Raw genomic sequence first — 17814 nt, 5'->3', positions numbered from 1 at the left:
ATCAAGACTACGAAATACCATAACAAAATCCCTCTTTTTTAAACAAAAATCCAGTAAGTGTTTTTATTTGCATAGCCCTGATTGTTGACTTTAAATAAAGTTTGTATAACGAGAGTTCAATATCCAAATTGATTGTAAGCAATAACTCTTTGTTATAACAAACCAATAACCTGTCGTTTGACTTTTGGTGGGAAATTGCAATATGTGAATATATATGGTTTTGAGAATTCATTACAATATGAAAATTTTATGGTCTTGGAAGAGGAAACAGAAGATGATGGTGATGATGATGATGATGATGATGACATACAATGTTGTTTTTTTTATCAAGATGATTAAGTTTTTAGAACGTCTGGTCTGTCCTTTTGGTTGATTTTCTTCCACATGTGTTTAATTTTTCAGGTTGATCTTCAATTACATCGTTATGTTTTGATTGTGCAGTGAAAAATGGTTAAAGAACATTATTTGCTCACATATGTTTGAACGTTCAATCATGTCCTTTGCGTAAAAAGTTTTGTTGCTAATTTGGTTCCTCTCAAGTTATAGCGTTAACTGGTTAAAGATGATATTATACACCGTATTTTCAGATTTATATTGTCACCCTACATAGCTTAAAATATGCATGTTGTGACCGTATTCTATTTATATAGTTATTTTGGCCCGAACCAACCTGTTTTTGATTTTTTTTAAATCGACAAAAGCTAGATTAATGAAAACCGACACATATTTGTAAACCAAGGAAAAGAAAGACAAATGAACAAGACGGTGTACACCTACACTTTTAACTTTTGATTTTCCACTCAAATGTTGCTTTTATTATACAAGTTTTAGATGTGGCAAAACTATAATTGTAAATGTCACTCATGCCAAAATTAATGTAACTAACACAATATAAAACCGATATTTATAACCAAACAAAAACAGCACCGCTGCAACGCGCGGGGAACAATGTTAGTTTTATTTTATTTTAAATTATTTAATTCAACTTTTTTACATGTTCTTTAATGTCTAATTTATAGTATGGTCGAAAACAAGTGAAACTATCACAAGAACACCCCTATTTTATAGCTTGGTTAAAAAACTAGTGAAATTTCAACTTGAATCCTATCACCTAATAAAGGGAATCAAGAGATACGTGGTAACTAATTTATAATTGATCATTTGGCCATTAGTACATGATAACTATTCTTCTGATTTTATTATTATTATTATTCTCTTTAAACAGCTAATTTTTTCACTTTATCTTATCCTCGTGTTTCGAAAGAGCATAAAGCCATAAACCACATTTATTTAATTACGGAAAATTGGATTTTAATAATCCCTATTAAATGGTATTGGCCGATAATAATCCCTTTTGTTTTATCATCACTGGCGCTCCCAAATTCAAAAAAGTTGGCCAAAATGGTCCCCCGTTAAAAATGACTTAACGGCGTTATAGTTTTTTCTGAATTTCAAACCAATGTTTTAGGGCTTTTAATCGTTAGGAGGATACGAGTTGATTGGTGTAAAACTTAGCTCGAAACAATGATCAAAACGACTTGATTTTGGTTAATTGTAAGTTCAAACACCCGAATTGAAACATTGTTTCGTCATTTTGAAGCACTATTTCAAACTAAGCTTTACACCAATCGACTCGTATTCTCCTAACGATCAAAAGCACTAAAACATTGGTTTGAAATTCAGGAAAAACTATAACGCCGTTAAGTCATTTTTAACGGGAGACCATTAGGGCCAACTTTTTTGAATTTGGGACCGCCAGTGACGATAAAACGAATAGGAATTATTATCGGCCAATACCATTTAATAGAGATTATTAAAATCCAATTTTCCTCTAATTAAAGTTCATACACCTTAAATATTAGATAAGCCCAATAATTGTATTTTTAGCATTTTGCCCGGTATGGAACAATATTGGTTTGAACGTACGAATGTTATTTTTGTATTCTCGAGACAAAATCAATAGCTGGGGCCCATATGTGTGGCGGCTACAATTTGAGCCTGTCCCAGTTATGGACCGTTCTATCAACATTCTGACATTTTATTTATGTAAGCTTTAAAAATAAAAATGTTGTCATTCTCCAAAAATTACGGGTCTTGAGTATCAATATTTTAAAGGAACTTCCAATTCCTATATTGCTATTTCATCTATAAAACTAGGTTAGAGCTTTTGTTAAAACACGATGAAAAATATAATAAAATTAAAAAAGTAGTTTATATTATACGTAAATTCAGTTAATTCATATAATATGGAGTATTTTTATTTCACATACTGATATATTTATTTGTATGTAGGGTAATTTAACGAATACCAAAATTACCTACACATTTCATTCAAAATGATAATTAATAAAATAAAAAGAAATGATAACCATTGTAATTAACAAAATAAGGAAATGTCATAAAATAATACTGAATATGAGAAATAATGTTACGGTTTTTGTGTACATATTCTTGACCTTGCTAACCTCTTTCATCTTGGCTGATCAAGCCTCAGCTGCAAAAAGCCCACATGCTACATTTGCCTTCATTCCCCTTCTACATATTGTCCACATCCATTGCCTAATCAAACTTGCAATAACCTTTTAAAAGTAATCCACATTACAGACCATTATAAACACAAATGCAATATGTAGTATCACACCCCGACCAAAGGCGCCGGACCATGTCCGAGCATAACATATTGATTGGACAGGAGCCCAAAAGATACTAATTAAAGCGACAATAATTATTTAATTTCATTAACATTAAACAAGTACACAAATTCAATAATAAGAAGCAAATATATCATGTTTTTTTTGTATCTTGAATAATATCCTAATGTAAAACTAATTTCTTCGATCTAGAACAATGTCAATTACTTGTACATGTAGCATATATAAAAATAGAGTTTGTCAACACGAATGTTGATAAGAATATATAAGTTTGTTAAGGTGTAGCATGTACAAACCCTTATGGTTATTGTATCAAAGAAAATCAAATTAAAACATAAAATAACAAGGAATGTAAGAACTTTGTTAAGGTGTGACCATCGAAGATCATCTTCCAACCTTTAGTTCTTTGTCTCCTCCGCAACACACACCATGGTGTATCGATTATGTGTAATCCTTGACATGAATATATGATGTCAAATTTGCAACCATGTAAATGAAGAAGATGACAAGAATAAAAGAAACCTTAAAAATAGTACAACTAGTGTTACTAAATAACTTAATTACCTTAATTTTTGACAAAATAATAACAATAAGACAAAATGAAGAATATGGAAATAAGAGAGGGAGAGAGAAGAAGATAAATTCTTCTTTGAATTTTAATGAAGAATAATAATAGTACAAAAGAAGGGGAAAGGGGAGTGGGGTGAATGGTTTTAGGGTCTTTTGGGTTGTATTATATTGTATTTTTAAGATATAGAAAGAAACATTTTCTACAATAATTAATTAGATATTGTACTTAGGCTAGTTACATGTTTAAAGGTTCATGCAACAATTTATTGTGTTATAAAATGAAAGAAACAAACTTATGAGTTATAACATATTATGTATAGGCAAAATACATATACATAAATTATAAGGGAATCTAAATATCGAGTTAGGTTATACGAGTTTCCAAACGCTTTAAATACATAACACAATATAAGTAACGGTGTGAGGAAACAATTTTTGATTAATCAAAACTTGCGAATATGTTAGCATAGTAAATATGATATAACTTAAGTATCTGATGTATATAAATTTATACATCTTTTTAGCATCTAATCTCTAAAAACTGCAACTTTTATCAAATAATATAGTTCAAATAACATGTTTCTTTATTCTGGTGATAAGCCACTTATTTAAGCTGGAAGGCTCGCATGCATCATTCCTTTGTCTTTAATATCTCACCTGAAACATGTTTTAAAAATATTTTATCAGCACGAAATACTGGTGAGTACATTCATTTGTAAATGACACACTTTTACAGTTACAACATTAAGATGTTTTTACATACGTCTGCTTACAAATTACCGAAAGGTATTTGTCACTCGACCGTATCTATGATTGTGGTCATATTACTTATTGGCTAACACTTGTCCAATAAGTAACGTGTAATAGCCCAGTAAGAAAGCCTTGTATACAAAACTCCACAATACCAGCAGTAACCATCCCGTAAGTCACTGTAATGTATTTAAAATACTTTCAAAAATATATATTGAAAACATTTAGACCATCTGTCATAAGTTATATAGGTTTTGAAATTAAGATGACAGTGTCGGAAAAACAGTTGTCTCACGCAAATGTGAGTTGTACAAAAACTCGAATGTCTCACCTTGCAAGTTTATTATTTATGAGCTTCCTGGTATTTAGCACCTAGTGTAGTACATATATGTGTTAGTATAAACCGATAACTTTACACGATGGCACAAACTCTCACCTTGTTCAGACCGAGCTTTGGATTTGTGTACTAAAGTCTCGATCAATTGGACAAGGTATCGTTGTAGCTACTCGAGGTATTACACCAATACAAATATATCAGGTATTGTCCTTTAATCCTGTTACAAGTTAAGGTAACTTCAGGTTAAGTGATGTTATGCATGACTAGTCATAACCGTGATCGGCTTTGAACAACCTGACCTAGTATAGACATGGGTGATCAGTCCATGCCTAAACCAGGGTCGAGTCACTCAACACCTACCCTAGTTATAACACTAAAGCCTATCCCAAATATTATACTGAAATATTAAAATTTATAAATTAAACTTAAGACAAATGATCATACCTAAAAGCACGTACATGAAAAGGAGGTGGGAAAGCACTGTGTATGTTTGTGAACCAAAAACAAAGATTTATATATGAGAGATGTTGACAGACTTTCATGAGTCGGTTATTATGGATTTTAGGCCATGTTTGGGATTCCTTATTTACACCTCCTTTTGACTAAAATAAGGAGTTTTTGATAAGTTACATTTTTCTAACTTATCAAAACTCCTTTTTTCTTCTTTAAAAACTTAAAAAAGTCGTATTACCCAAACACTTTTTTAACTTACAAAAGTTGATAAGTTATAAGAAGGTAAAAATAAAGAATCCCAAACACCCCTTAGTTGATAATGATAATTCTTATTTCTTTTGTTGAATAACATATAGTGTGTATTTATAAATTACAATTATTATTATACTCTATTGAATGTTCTTTACATTTTCTTCTGCACACACGTGCACTTTTCATTTTATTTTGATGATAACATTATTTATTTTATTATTATTATAGCGTTATTATATTTTTAGTGTATAGCTTGTGTTTATTATTATTATTGTTATTATTATTATTATTATTATTTAACGGCATTTTACAATACTAGTTGCTCGTCTAGACATTTCATATCTCAATTAGTTACTGTACCCATTACTTGCTCGGTAATACTTAACATAATTTCTTTATATATATATATATATATATATATATATATTTTTTTTTTTATATATTTATTCTCATAAAATGGGGTGTTACAAAATATTTGTGTACACGGATCGATACTTGGTTCTTACCAATACCATTCTACATATACGATAGGTACACTTGCCTATTTTGTGTGTGCTTAGTCTTAGTATAAATCACTTTTATAAATTTAAAACACAATCTTACGCGAAATCTGAATTCTAATCCTCCAACTTTTAACCACACCGCACACACAACATCAGTATCAATAACCAATAACAGGATTAAAACATAGATGTCCAATATTTCATTGATTATAAATGTTTAAAATCACATTGAAAACAAAAATGGACCGAGTTTCAGGTTTGAAGATTAACAAATGTTACATGTAGCACCATCATTGTTGCACTGCGTATCACACAAATCAACAAACTGAATGTGGAAACTAATAAATAAGCATATCGAGCAAATAGATTGTAAGAAATGAAGCTAAATACCCACCTTCTTCAAGAGTGACAATTAAAAAACCAGTAAAACTACCACCAAAGGATGGCGTTGTTAGCTATTACAGGTTAAATTTCTCCTCAATTTCCAATCTCTTTAGACAATCAAGCTAGAGACACGGAAAAAATTTATCACATGAAATGAACAACAAAAACTACAAACTTTATAAATGTGGATAGATGCACTTGTACAAATCCAAATGTATTTTTTTTAAAGCAAATTTTATAAAAGAAAACCACGAAAACACCTGATAAACGTATTAGGGCCCGAAAGTACACAAAATAAAAGAAACTACTATCAAACCAGGAATTAAGTGCAACCTCCAAAACATAAAATTCTAAGGTTCATTGGATTTTAATAATCCATATTGAACACTATTGGTCAATAATAATCTATATTCATTTTATCGCCACTAGCAGTCCCAAATTTTAAAAAGTTGGCACCTAGTGGTCCTCCGTTAAAAAGAACTTAACGGCGTTATACTTTTTTCGAATTTCAAATTAATGTTGTAGGGATTTCAATCGGAAGAAGGATGAAATCGATTGATGTAACTTAGCTCGAAATAATTATCCAAACGGATTGAAATTTGTTAATTGTAAGTTCGAACACTCGAATTGAAGCATTATTTCGTCGTTTTGGAGCACCATTTCGAGCTAAGTTTTACATCAACTGATTCGTATCTTCCTTTCAATCAAAATCCCTAAAACATTAGTTTGACATTCAAAATAAGTATAACGCCGTTAAATTATTTTTAACAAGTGACCATTGGGAGCCAGCTATATTAAATTTGGGACCGCCAGTGACGATAAAATGAATATGGATTATTATTGGCATGTGCCATTCGATAGGGATTATTAAAATCTAATAAACCAATATCTAATTATTCAAAATTAAAACTACACGCTTTCTTCTACTCCGTATTCAATCTTTTGTCCGGATAAGTAATCCAAAGGAATGACTATGTTTCTGCCATCAACTTGCTTAGCGATAAAGGTTCGTTGTTAAAAATGATGGTGTTTCTTGCTTTCTATATAACATCCACAAAGTGACCACTAATATCGCTTGCACCACCTCACCTTTCCTTTTGTTAGCCCATGTTTCTTTACACTATCAATCAAACCATATACCAACATATACTAAGGACCGATCCAAATGTATAAAAACCCATTACTTCTATCCCCAAAACGAACTTTGAAACCGAACAACAACAAAGTTGGTTCCATCTTTAAACTGCCCGAAACCGAGATATGGATCATACAACTTTTTCTAACTATGCAATACAGTCAACTAGCGGGTAAACTGAATTACCGAACTCACACTCGTCCAAACTTGTCATTTGCAATCCAATTCTAAAGTCAACTTATACAAGATCCAATACCTCCACATTCGATTGCTACGTTGTTTATGTCAAAGGAAATGATTCTCAAGGGTTGTACGTTAATAATTCTCCTACATTTATCTAAATGCTATTGTGATTCGGATTGGGCATCCTGCCTTAGCACTCGCAATCCGTCAGTGGATACTTTATATTATTCGAGTGTTGTCCAGTATCTTGGAAATCTAAGAAATAACCTACTCTGGCTTTTAGCTCTGCCGGAGCAGGATATTGATCAATGAAACATGTCACTTCTAAACTACCGGGTTAGCACGATTATTGTTTGAGTTAAAGGTTCTAAATATGTCTCCAATTCCTCTTAAATGAGACATCCAAGAAACTATATATTTACATAGCTAAAAATCATGTATTCCACGAGCACACTGAACATGTTGATCTATATTATCATTTTGTCTGAGAAAAGCTTCAAGAAGGCTTGATTATTTTGTTTTTGTAACATCCCACTTTTTAATATAAATAAAATATCTTTGATCATACTCACTGATTATTAAACAATGTGCTAGATAGGTATAACAAAGCTTTAAAACTATAAGACAGTTAGATAGGTATCTAAAATTGATAAATGCATAATTCATGAGTAAAATAAGTATCTAAGGTATGAGATATTGAGACAAGCGATTAGTATTATGGGTCATCATATAATCATTAATGTATATTATATTTGACCTTGCTCCCTTTTTAATGAAACATAAGTCGAAATGTAGAGAAAAATGAGCTTGTTCTAATGGTATATTTGTAATTTTATAAAACATTGTATTTTGAAAGTTATAAAAGAAAGTTGAGAATGGAGCTAAATTAATAATTATAATTATATAATAATAATAATATGTATCGTATATAAAAAAGAAAATAAAATAAAAATGTATATGCATCGGAAACCATGCACAGTGAAATGAAAATAATAATAACTACAACAATAATAGAAATAATAGAAAGAGTAAATTAAGAATAATCATGATAATGATGAAAGCACAAGACACGTGTGTGCATGGAAATAAAAGAGCAATTTGAGAGGATAATTTATGTATAGTATAATCTACCTCACAATATAATTTTTAAAATTATTTGATTAATTCTTAGAGTCTACAGAAGAGAAGGCGACTCAATTCATATATAAATAGGTAACTTAAGTTTACCTTTCTATTCATAGCATTTTCTCAACCTTTAGCCTCGTTAGAAGACCAGTGACATATAAGGTATATTATTATAATATTTTGATTGATTATTACTTTTACTTTATATTAGTACAAGGGTGACCCGTAAGGGTAAATTTGTACACTTTTAATATTTTAATAATAAATAACCTAGAGTTTAAGGGTAGCAATCCATTAGAATATGGTGTATGGTCTTAGCACGACATGTCTAGTACGTGCACAACTAGATTGTGGTATGGTATGACCACTTTGATCTTGAATGGTTAAGATAACCATGAACTGTAAATTAGTGGATATGGTTGTTTAAACCATAGCATTGTCTGGACTTGAATAGTTGTGCACGATAATGGCAGTTATTTTGTGAAGAGCCTGAGAGTATTAAAATATATTTTTTGGCATGATTAAGTGAACTAGTATATTAAATCCTAGATTTCAGTTGAAGTGGAAAGAGACACGCTAACTAAAGAAAGACTGTTCATGTGAGTTACTTAAACTATTTTGAAAACTCTGATACATGCTCGTAAATTTATTTGGACTGTGAGTGATCATGTATTTGCATGGCGCATATGGTGTGGTACCCAAGGTGTTATATATATTATAATGATCATTATATATATTTTCCCAAGGGAACATGCACTTTATACAGCAGCAGACGTGCGTAAAGTCTGTATGTGTGAATATATAATGCTGACCCGGCTTTAACGTGAAGCGGGCGGGTTATAATTATGGCATGACATAAAATGAGCTCATACTTGATTAATTAAATTTTTTTAGCATCAGTTTATTAAATATGTCAGTTTATGTGACTCACCAGCTTTGTGCTGACGTATTTTTATCCGAGCATGTATTACAGGTTGATAAATAAGGACATGGGAATTAGCTGCTAAGAGTTGGAAGAGTTTATACGTTTTATCCTATTACAATATGTTTTGTAATATGTGTAATAGTTAGACATGTAACAAATATTTTAGTTTTTATATAAGACTACACTTCCGCTGTAAGTTCATGCTGACTGGTCACTATAAGAACCCCATTCTGGGAGGGGTGTGACAGTTTCATACTTAAATATTGTTTTATACTCGTAAAATTGATCAAATTGCTTATATTTTTACTAAAAATTTGTGTAACATCCTGCTTTTGAAAAAGAATTTAATAAAATAAATTTCGTTTATTTATTAGTGTGTCATGTATCGGTTTAGATAATAAATTAACAGAAGGTGAGCTTGGACATTTAAAAGATGGAATAAGGGATGGAATGGGTCTTAGGTCCATAGTCTTAAGAGAGTATAAAAACCCCTTAAACCTTAAACCTTCCCATTTTTATCTATCTCTACACCATAGCCTACACCCTCAAAAACACACACAAACACCATCTTATATCCCGTGCCAAGATCCGAATGTGGAAACCCGAACCCGTTGGTGCTAGAACGTTGCGACGAACCAAAACAACATCAAGACTATGCCATGTTTGTAAACCGACTTGTTTAAGGTACGTTTATAACGAGAACTTGTTCGTTTAGGTTCAGATTTCATTTAGAAATCATAGATCTGTTTGAGTATGGTAAAAACGAATCCAACGCAACAAATCTCACTAAAATTCGTTAAAATCGATTGATTAATAAACCGGGTCTAGAAAATGATCAAACACACTGTGTAAACGCAATGTATGTATGTTTGGGTGATTAGGGATTGTTAGCGCTGAGATTGCGAGTCTATTGATACCAAACTCGTGTTGTTCCATCGCGATTTGAGTGTTAACTGCAAATCCAATTTGTGTTGACTGTCTACTGTTCTTATCAATTTTGACTTTGACCCTAGAGTCAAAGATTTGGATAAGTTTGATGCCCAATTCATTATACCAAATGAATCGCTGGTTATTCGCTAGAAAACCATAACGAATTGGATACATTCGTGTGTCATTGTGACGAATGAACCCTTCTCATTCGTTATATGCTCATTCGCTGTGTTAAGATAACGAATCAGGATGAAGAATCAGATCATGTTGAGATAACGAATCAGGATAACGAATCAGGTCATGTTAAGATAACGAATCAGGTAATTCGTTACTCATTCGCTATGTTAAGATAACGAATGAGGCTTAATCAAAGGCCATTCGTTATAATGAATGAGTTAACAATAAAATAATAATTTAAGATTTCTAATGGAAATTTTGTAAGAACAGTTAATGAAAATAAATTTTTTCCAAGCTAACCTGGCAGCTTAACCCCAGCCAGGGGCTCTGCCCCTTAAACCCCACTAGGGGCTGCAGCCCCTATAACCTCGCTGCCAGGGGCGCTGCCCCCAAACCCCCATTCGTTGTGGGATTTCATTAAACTAGATTTACGATATGGATAGTGATAGTTGATTGATACGCGTAATCGTTATACAAGTCGTGCCCAGCTAAAGAAATGAATAACTATTAACGGTGAACGTAACATGACTTAGGTGAGTTTCTATCCCCACTTTCCTGCTATGTTTTCGGGGCTGCGTGCATACTTGATGTGATTAGTTAATACACTTACCCTAAGTGGTAAGTGTATGCCTTCTATGATTTTATGTATGAATGAATGCTCGACGGTACGTGAACGATCTCCGGATATTGCATGTACCGCCATGTAATAGTGTGATATGTCATGGTTTTACGAATGATATTTGAAAGTTATGGAAGTGATCCAGTGTAAGTGTGAAAGTATATAAATTATATTGATAAAGAAGATAATGTATGGTTGTATGGAGGTATGCTCAAAGGGTTGCATACCCTAATAATATATGCGAATGTTACGGGGTTGCATACCCTAATAATATATGCGAAGGTTACAGGGTTGCATACCATAATAACATATGCGAAAGTTACAAGGGTTACAGGGTTGCATACCCTAATAACATATGCGAAGGTTACAAGGTTGCAGACCCTAATAATATCTGTGAAGGTTATAAGACGAAATACTCTTTAAAACGTTGATATGATTACGTATGTATAAGTAAGCTAAAACAAGAAAGTACGAAAGTACGAAAGTATGAAAGAAAGAAAGAAAGTATGTACGGACGAATGAAATAAAGGTAACATTCTAGGTATGTAATATGTATCTTCGGATACGTATATAAGTAAGAATGTGAATGTATTGTATGCTGCCTGATTAACTAGAACTCACTCAGCGTAGCTGACTTTTAGTCGCAGATAAATAGATTGAGACAGCTGGCTTGAGGAAGACATATGGCGGAATCTGAAAACCCTTGCATATGAAGATTTGTCATGATGTTTTGATACTATATTTATGTTATGTTTTAAAAAACAAATTATGGATGTTTGTAATGAATTGTTGACTTTTATTATTATTCCGCCAAAGTTTTAATTCATTTTGATTTTTAGAACTGTGTTTATGAATAAATTTAACGCCAAAGTAGGACACCGGGATCAGGGCCTTAAAGTTTGCATACTCCTTAGTATAATGATCTACTTCACAACTTTGATGTCACACACAAATTAGGTGTATCACACCCTCCAACTAGAGGGGGTGTAGTCACGTGTCATTAAGAAATTGGTTACTATTATTAGATTATAGCAATAGTAATTAATTTCTTAAAGACATATTTCTGTATTCTCATTCTATCTCAAAATTTATGATTATAATGATCATAATAGGGTAAGTAAATAAAAATGGCATGAATTATTTTTGACCTAATACATTTAATTATTCAATATAACTTACAATACAGCAGAAATAATACACACAGATACTTCTCTATGTACATTAGTTTATATTAATAATATTAATACTAATGTGCTTTTCTTGTAGCTTCTCAACTCGATCGTCACCTATAAAATAACCCCAAATAAAGTATGCGATGATTTTCTATTTAAAAAACTATGAACGCTTCACTTCATGCTGTTCAATGTTGCTATCTAAGTTTATATTCTATATGTTGCTTTGAATATTTCAGTACTCCCTACACCGAATTGCCATTAAAACATTAGGAAACGTCAGATATGTATAAAAAATAATATTCAGAGATACAGTAAGATTTGGAAAGACAAACTTGGTCAACAATTCATAGTTTTTCCATATTTTACACTCACTATATGTGTGGTTAGCCGACAGAGACTGACAAGATACATATTTGAATTTCTAATTTAAAGTCTTTTAATTAAGTTATTTCTAACTTATATAAGAAAAGTTCAATAAAATCACTTAATTTACTATCATATCCTGTTCGTTAAATTAAAGATATGGTTTGATTAGAAACCTAACCTATTTCTCTATTTATAGATGTACAAAGTTAAATTAATCTCGATAAATTAGTGTATGTAGAAAAGGAGAAAAATAATAGATGAAGTATTTGTCATAAAGAAAGTTATGTGAGAAATTTTTAAAAGAATAAATAGATTTTATAGACATTTTTAGTTGGGGTGAGTGTAGTCGATGATGGAGGTTGTATTTAAAGGTTGAAGGTACCACGAAGTGCTATAATCTGTGTGAGCGATGAATATATGTTTATTTGTTTATCTGTGGTGATAATTAAGTTTTTATGTGTTTATAAGTTTTAATAAAGAGTAAAATAACCAATTTACATGAATATAAATTGTTTTTACCGTCCTTAGCGATAAGGAACAAAGTGCTACGATTTGTGATATAATAAGGAATACATCCTTAATTTTTGAAAATAAGTTATCAAAATTGTAAATTTGGATTGCATTATATTGCAAGTCAAACGTTGAACAACAGACATGCCTCGTGGATAAACAATAATTTGACTTTACATTCTCTATATATACACACATCCTCCCAAAAACATATACACAAACCTTAAAACATAAAAATGGATCAAATTACATATTCCTACACTTCATCAACATCATCTTCATCTTCTTCTTCAGACAATCAAAGACCAAAAAAAATAAAATCGAGCCGAACACCATACCTCTATTCCCTCCATTCCGTCCACAAACCGATCCAAAAACCGGTCACCAAACATTTCATAGCTCCATTGCCACCTGCCCCAGCCAAAATTTACAAGGTTGAGTCCTCTGGCTTCAAAGAAGTCGTTCGTATGCTTACCAGCACCCCAGAATTCCAATCTCCATCCGTTCGCCGCTTGAAGACATCGCTCCACCGCCTCTCGTCCTTTCTGGAATACCAAAACCATCAATATATTCAAAACCACCCGCACCACCACCACCTTCACAACCAGCACCACCACAGTCATCCGAAGGTGAAGCAACAACGAGCCCACTATCGATCTTTACTTTGTCCCCAGGTTTTTGTAAATTCTTGAATGAAACATTGGATACGAGTAGGTTTGTTTCAAAGTCACCTGTGACAGACTATTTTGGAAGTTTGAGTCCTTTGGGGATAAACTCATCACCTGCACCACAGGCTCATGATCCATTAGGGGCTGCACTTCTGAGCCCATTCGGGTTTTTGTCACCGTAGTCTTTATCTTGGTGTTCTTCAGCACTTTTGAGTCCTGTCAGCCTTTCTGTGTTCAACTGATGTCCCGCTTTTTAGCTTCTTTGTGTTTTGGGTTAATTTTGATTTCTTGTTATTATGGTTATATATATTTTTGGGTTTCTTGATTTAAGCCTATTTTATTTCAAGTCATCTTTTTGGATCAGTGGGTGGTTTAGGGTTTCCGCTAAATATAAACTTTTATTTAAAGTTCTAGTGTCTTTAGCCGTTCAGTACCCCTCCAAGCGAACTCATGCATGCGTTATGTCAATTTATTTCAGTTTGTTGGTTTAACAAACAAACTCCTTTTTCCGCAGAATTACGTGTCACTTGAAGTATTTTCACCAAACTCTATGGACTTCGCTTGCACCACGGGTAGCTAAGTGTCTATAAGTACAAGGACTTCTGAAAAACGCTTAGAAATACTTAGCTGAATCGTAAACCATCAATCTGTTGATCCTAAAATTTCCAGTTCTTTTGTTTTCTTTTTTTGGACAATATTGAACCAATGACTGGTTCATCTAGAATAATGGTTTTTTTAATCTTATTAAACATGGGTCATGTTCATCATCTCTTACCATTTACAAATGAGATCCAGACCAGTTTTCGTCTTCTGAAGGAGATCATGTGGCTTAACCCAAGAATATTGTTCATAAGATTCCGAAGTGAAACCTGGCCGTTGTTTTCTGAAACTTACATAAAATGACTTGCGGTTGTTTAAAGAATCCAAGAAGATGAAATGAATCAGTTGTGGAACAAATATTTCCAGCTCTCATGTTTTTACTAGCATCTCTTTTCAACAAATTGAAGTTGTATACAAGTATTTGACTTTTATATGCCAATGATCGCTACTTTTTGATACTAAAGTCAAACATGCATTGCATATTAATTATTTGTATTTGCTAAGTTTTAAGTTTAAGTTTGCAATTTGTTTGCTGCCACATCTTTATTAATGAAATGGTGCCTATGAACAATAATTATAATACATGCATGGTGTAATTCAAGCTTACATAATATTTTGATTTCGAGATTTCTTGAAAAAGGAATAACGTTGACAAAAAAAAACTCTAGTTATGCATTTCAGGATAAAAATCAGTTGAGAATTTAATAATTGATAGATGTTTCCAAGTTGAAGAAGTTAACAATGTCTTCTTCCTCACAAAATAGATATTTATATAATTATATATGGGGGTGCTATTTCTAAAGGTGATATTTATTTAATTATAAGGATTCCCAAAAAAAAGTCTCGATCCAAGCCGCAGGTTAGTTAACATCGACTCCAAGCCCGAGCTCAACATGACTCAACTTAGCTTGTTTATAGCAATTGCCGGGTTTGAAGATTATACTTTTTTTCTAGTGACTTTATGTTGTAGAAATTATACATGATAAGAATTAAATACGAAGTTGCTACATCAAAAATCAACTACTATATTCCATTACAAAATAATCAACTATATGCATCATAATCATATTTTTAATACAATAATTTTGTCAATCTAACTACCTTTACGTAGACAAGCTATAGCTATATTTACTTCCAAATACTCCCTAGTCTTTAGTATGCTACTACATACTGCTTCTAAAACTTTCTAGTTCCGTCTCAAGATCATCCTGCTATATACTACTTGAGCCGACACTAAGTTTCCTAAAAGGTAGATAATTAAAGAAGAGAAATGAACCCTTAAGTGTTTCTAATAACTATAATTCAGTTTAAGACTAATTTCTAGTCATAGCAAGTTTGGGAGGTGAAATCACTTCTCGATTTCCAACCCTAGTTCAATTCCTTAGATTTCTATATATGTTATGAAGTTTTGTTCAATAGGTGAATTTGGTTTATAGGTATCATCGGCTTGAGCGACGACTTACAGGGCATGTATGCCGTCACTAGCTTATCTTGACGGCATGTTGTCGTTAAAGTTGTTCTCACAACATATTCGATGTGATAACTATGATAGATGAAGGGGGTGAGAAATTTGAGGTAAATGAACACAGTTTCAGCCGTCGATTGAATTCGGGCATTCTCAATCCTATCTGACTCTCTCTACAAAAAGTCGGTGCAACAAAGGGCCTCAAACATCATCGTTTTACTACTTTCAGAACCAAATGAAAAAAATGTACATACCATGTATAGATGGCATGTCGTAGCGACAAAGAGTCCTCAAACGTCCTCGTTTACCTTTTCTTTATTCAGAATAAAGAAAAAATATCTTGACGACACATCTTCGAAATAGGGCTTCAAGTTGGCGTGCAACTTTTCGTGAATCCCTCAAAAATCACTTGTGACGTCATGCAATCGATGTAGCGTTCAGAAGTCCAAAACTTTTTACCCTCCCAATCTCAGCGACACTTCGTCATTAAAACCAGAGTTATGTCTAATAAGAAAACGTGGTAAAACTACACTATTATGCAAGATATATCTGATATATAAGGTGTGAATGCCGGAAGGAAACCGGCCTCAGTTCAAACGCTAATTTAGTTAATGCTATGTGGATATGCATTCTATTGTACGTTGCTTTCCAAGAGTTGTGAGGTTAACTAATAATATATAGATTAACATCTTAAGATCATGGGGAAGCTAATGATCATGCAAACAAAAGAAAATAGCAAAAAATATTGGCATAGTTGATTTAGTGAATATTTTGTGTATTTGATTAAGTACAATGCTACATTACGATGATGTTGGCTGTTCATGCTGATACATACATCTCTTACAACATATAAACATATATTAATTGTTTTTATTGACTGAAAAATACCAACAGCTTCTAAATGACATAATTGTGGATTAATTTTAATAATAAGAATTCATATATTTGTTTGTCAAAAGCAGCCATCCTCATGTGGGTCAGTGATTTGTTTGTCTCCGTTTCCTTAATTACATTGTATTATTAGATAATAATATAAACGAAACGCAGTCATTGTAACAGACTAAAATATCCTGATAACAATATATAGCATGCGTCTTATAATGTGATAGTAACATCAGTTTTTGACTTTTTGATATAATCTTCTATATGCCTCCATAACATCCAAGAAAGAATTCAAATTGTGTACATTTGAAGACCTAGCTTGGAAGTCAGGCATCAGACAAAGTCAAATTATTACAAGTTGTACGTATTTAATGTAGCAATACATTTAATAAAGGAATTCAAGATCCTCTTATCACCTCAAGGCTAACAGTTCCAGTTGACTTTTTGTTTAATCTGAAGACTAAGACTTGGACCAGGCAACAAAATTAGTTTCGTTACCAAAAGCATGAATTTAATTAATTGATACACGCGATATGAAAGAAACATGCTTGAAGGGTAAGAATGTAAGATTATGTTTTTCATTGATTTTTCGTGGGACAAAGTTAGAAGTTAGAACCCTAGGGAATGAGAAAATTTGAACGCATTGAAAAAATTTACTGAAATGATCTTTTATATTTTAATATCTATTTGCATAAATGCATTGATTAATGACATTCTACCTATAATAACCATGGCAAGTTAAACAGAAATTAATAACTGTGCGCTCGGCCGCCACAAGTGTTGTGGAAAAAAAAACATAAAGGGCCAAGAAAAATTTAGGGCTAATCGTCTAACAAATAAAAAATAATTAGTATATGGCACAACTTTTTAATTTACTAGAGCTTTGATTTGAATAAGTGAATTGAAAGGTTATACTCACTTGACTCCTTCCCCGACTTTCATACCATAGATGACTCATTCCCAATGGATTCTTCTTGGATTTTTTATGTTTAGTTCTTCATCATGGATTCATGTCATGTTACCTCTTAGATTGATCACTTAAGCATTACTTAGCATGTTGTGTTTTTCTGTGTTTTCTTTTACTTGTTTAATATAAAAAGGACATATATTGAAGAGGTAGGTCCCAACAGAGCCCAGTTGAACCCGCAAGACTC

The sequence above is a fragment of the Bidens hawaiensis genome, unplaced genomic scaffold, assembly GCF_021521415.1.
Source record: "Bidens hawaiensis isolate Kalapana, Puna unplaced genomic scaffold, B.hawaiensis_p1.1 tig00003653_1, whole genome shotgun sequence".
NCBI classification, from domain to species: Eukaryota; Viridiplantae; Streptophyta; class Magnoliopsida; order Asterales; family Asteraceae; genus Bidens; species Bidens hawaiensis.
Note: the sequence above shows the minus strand (reverse complement) of the source record.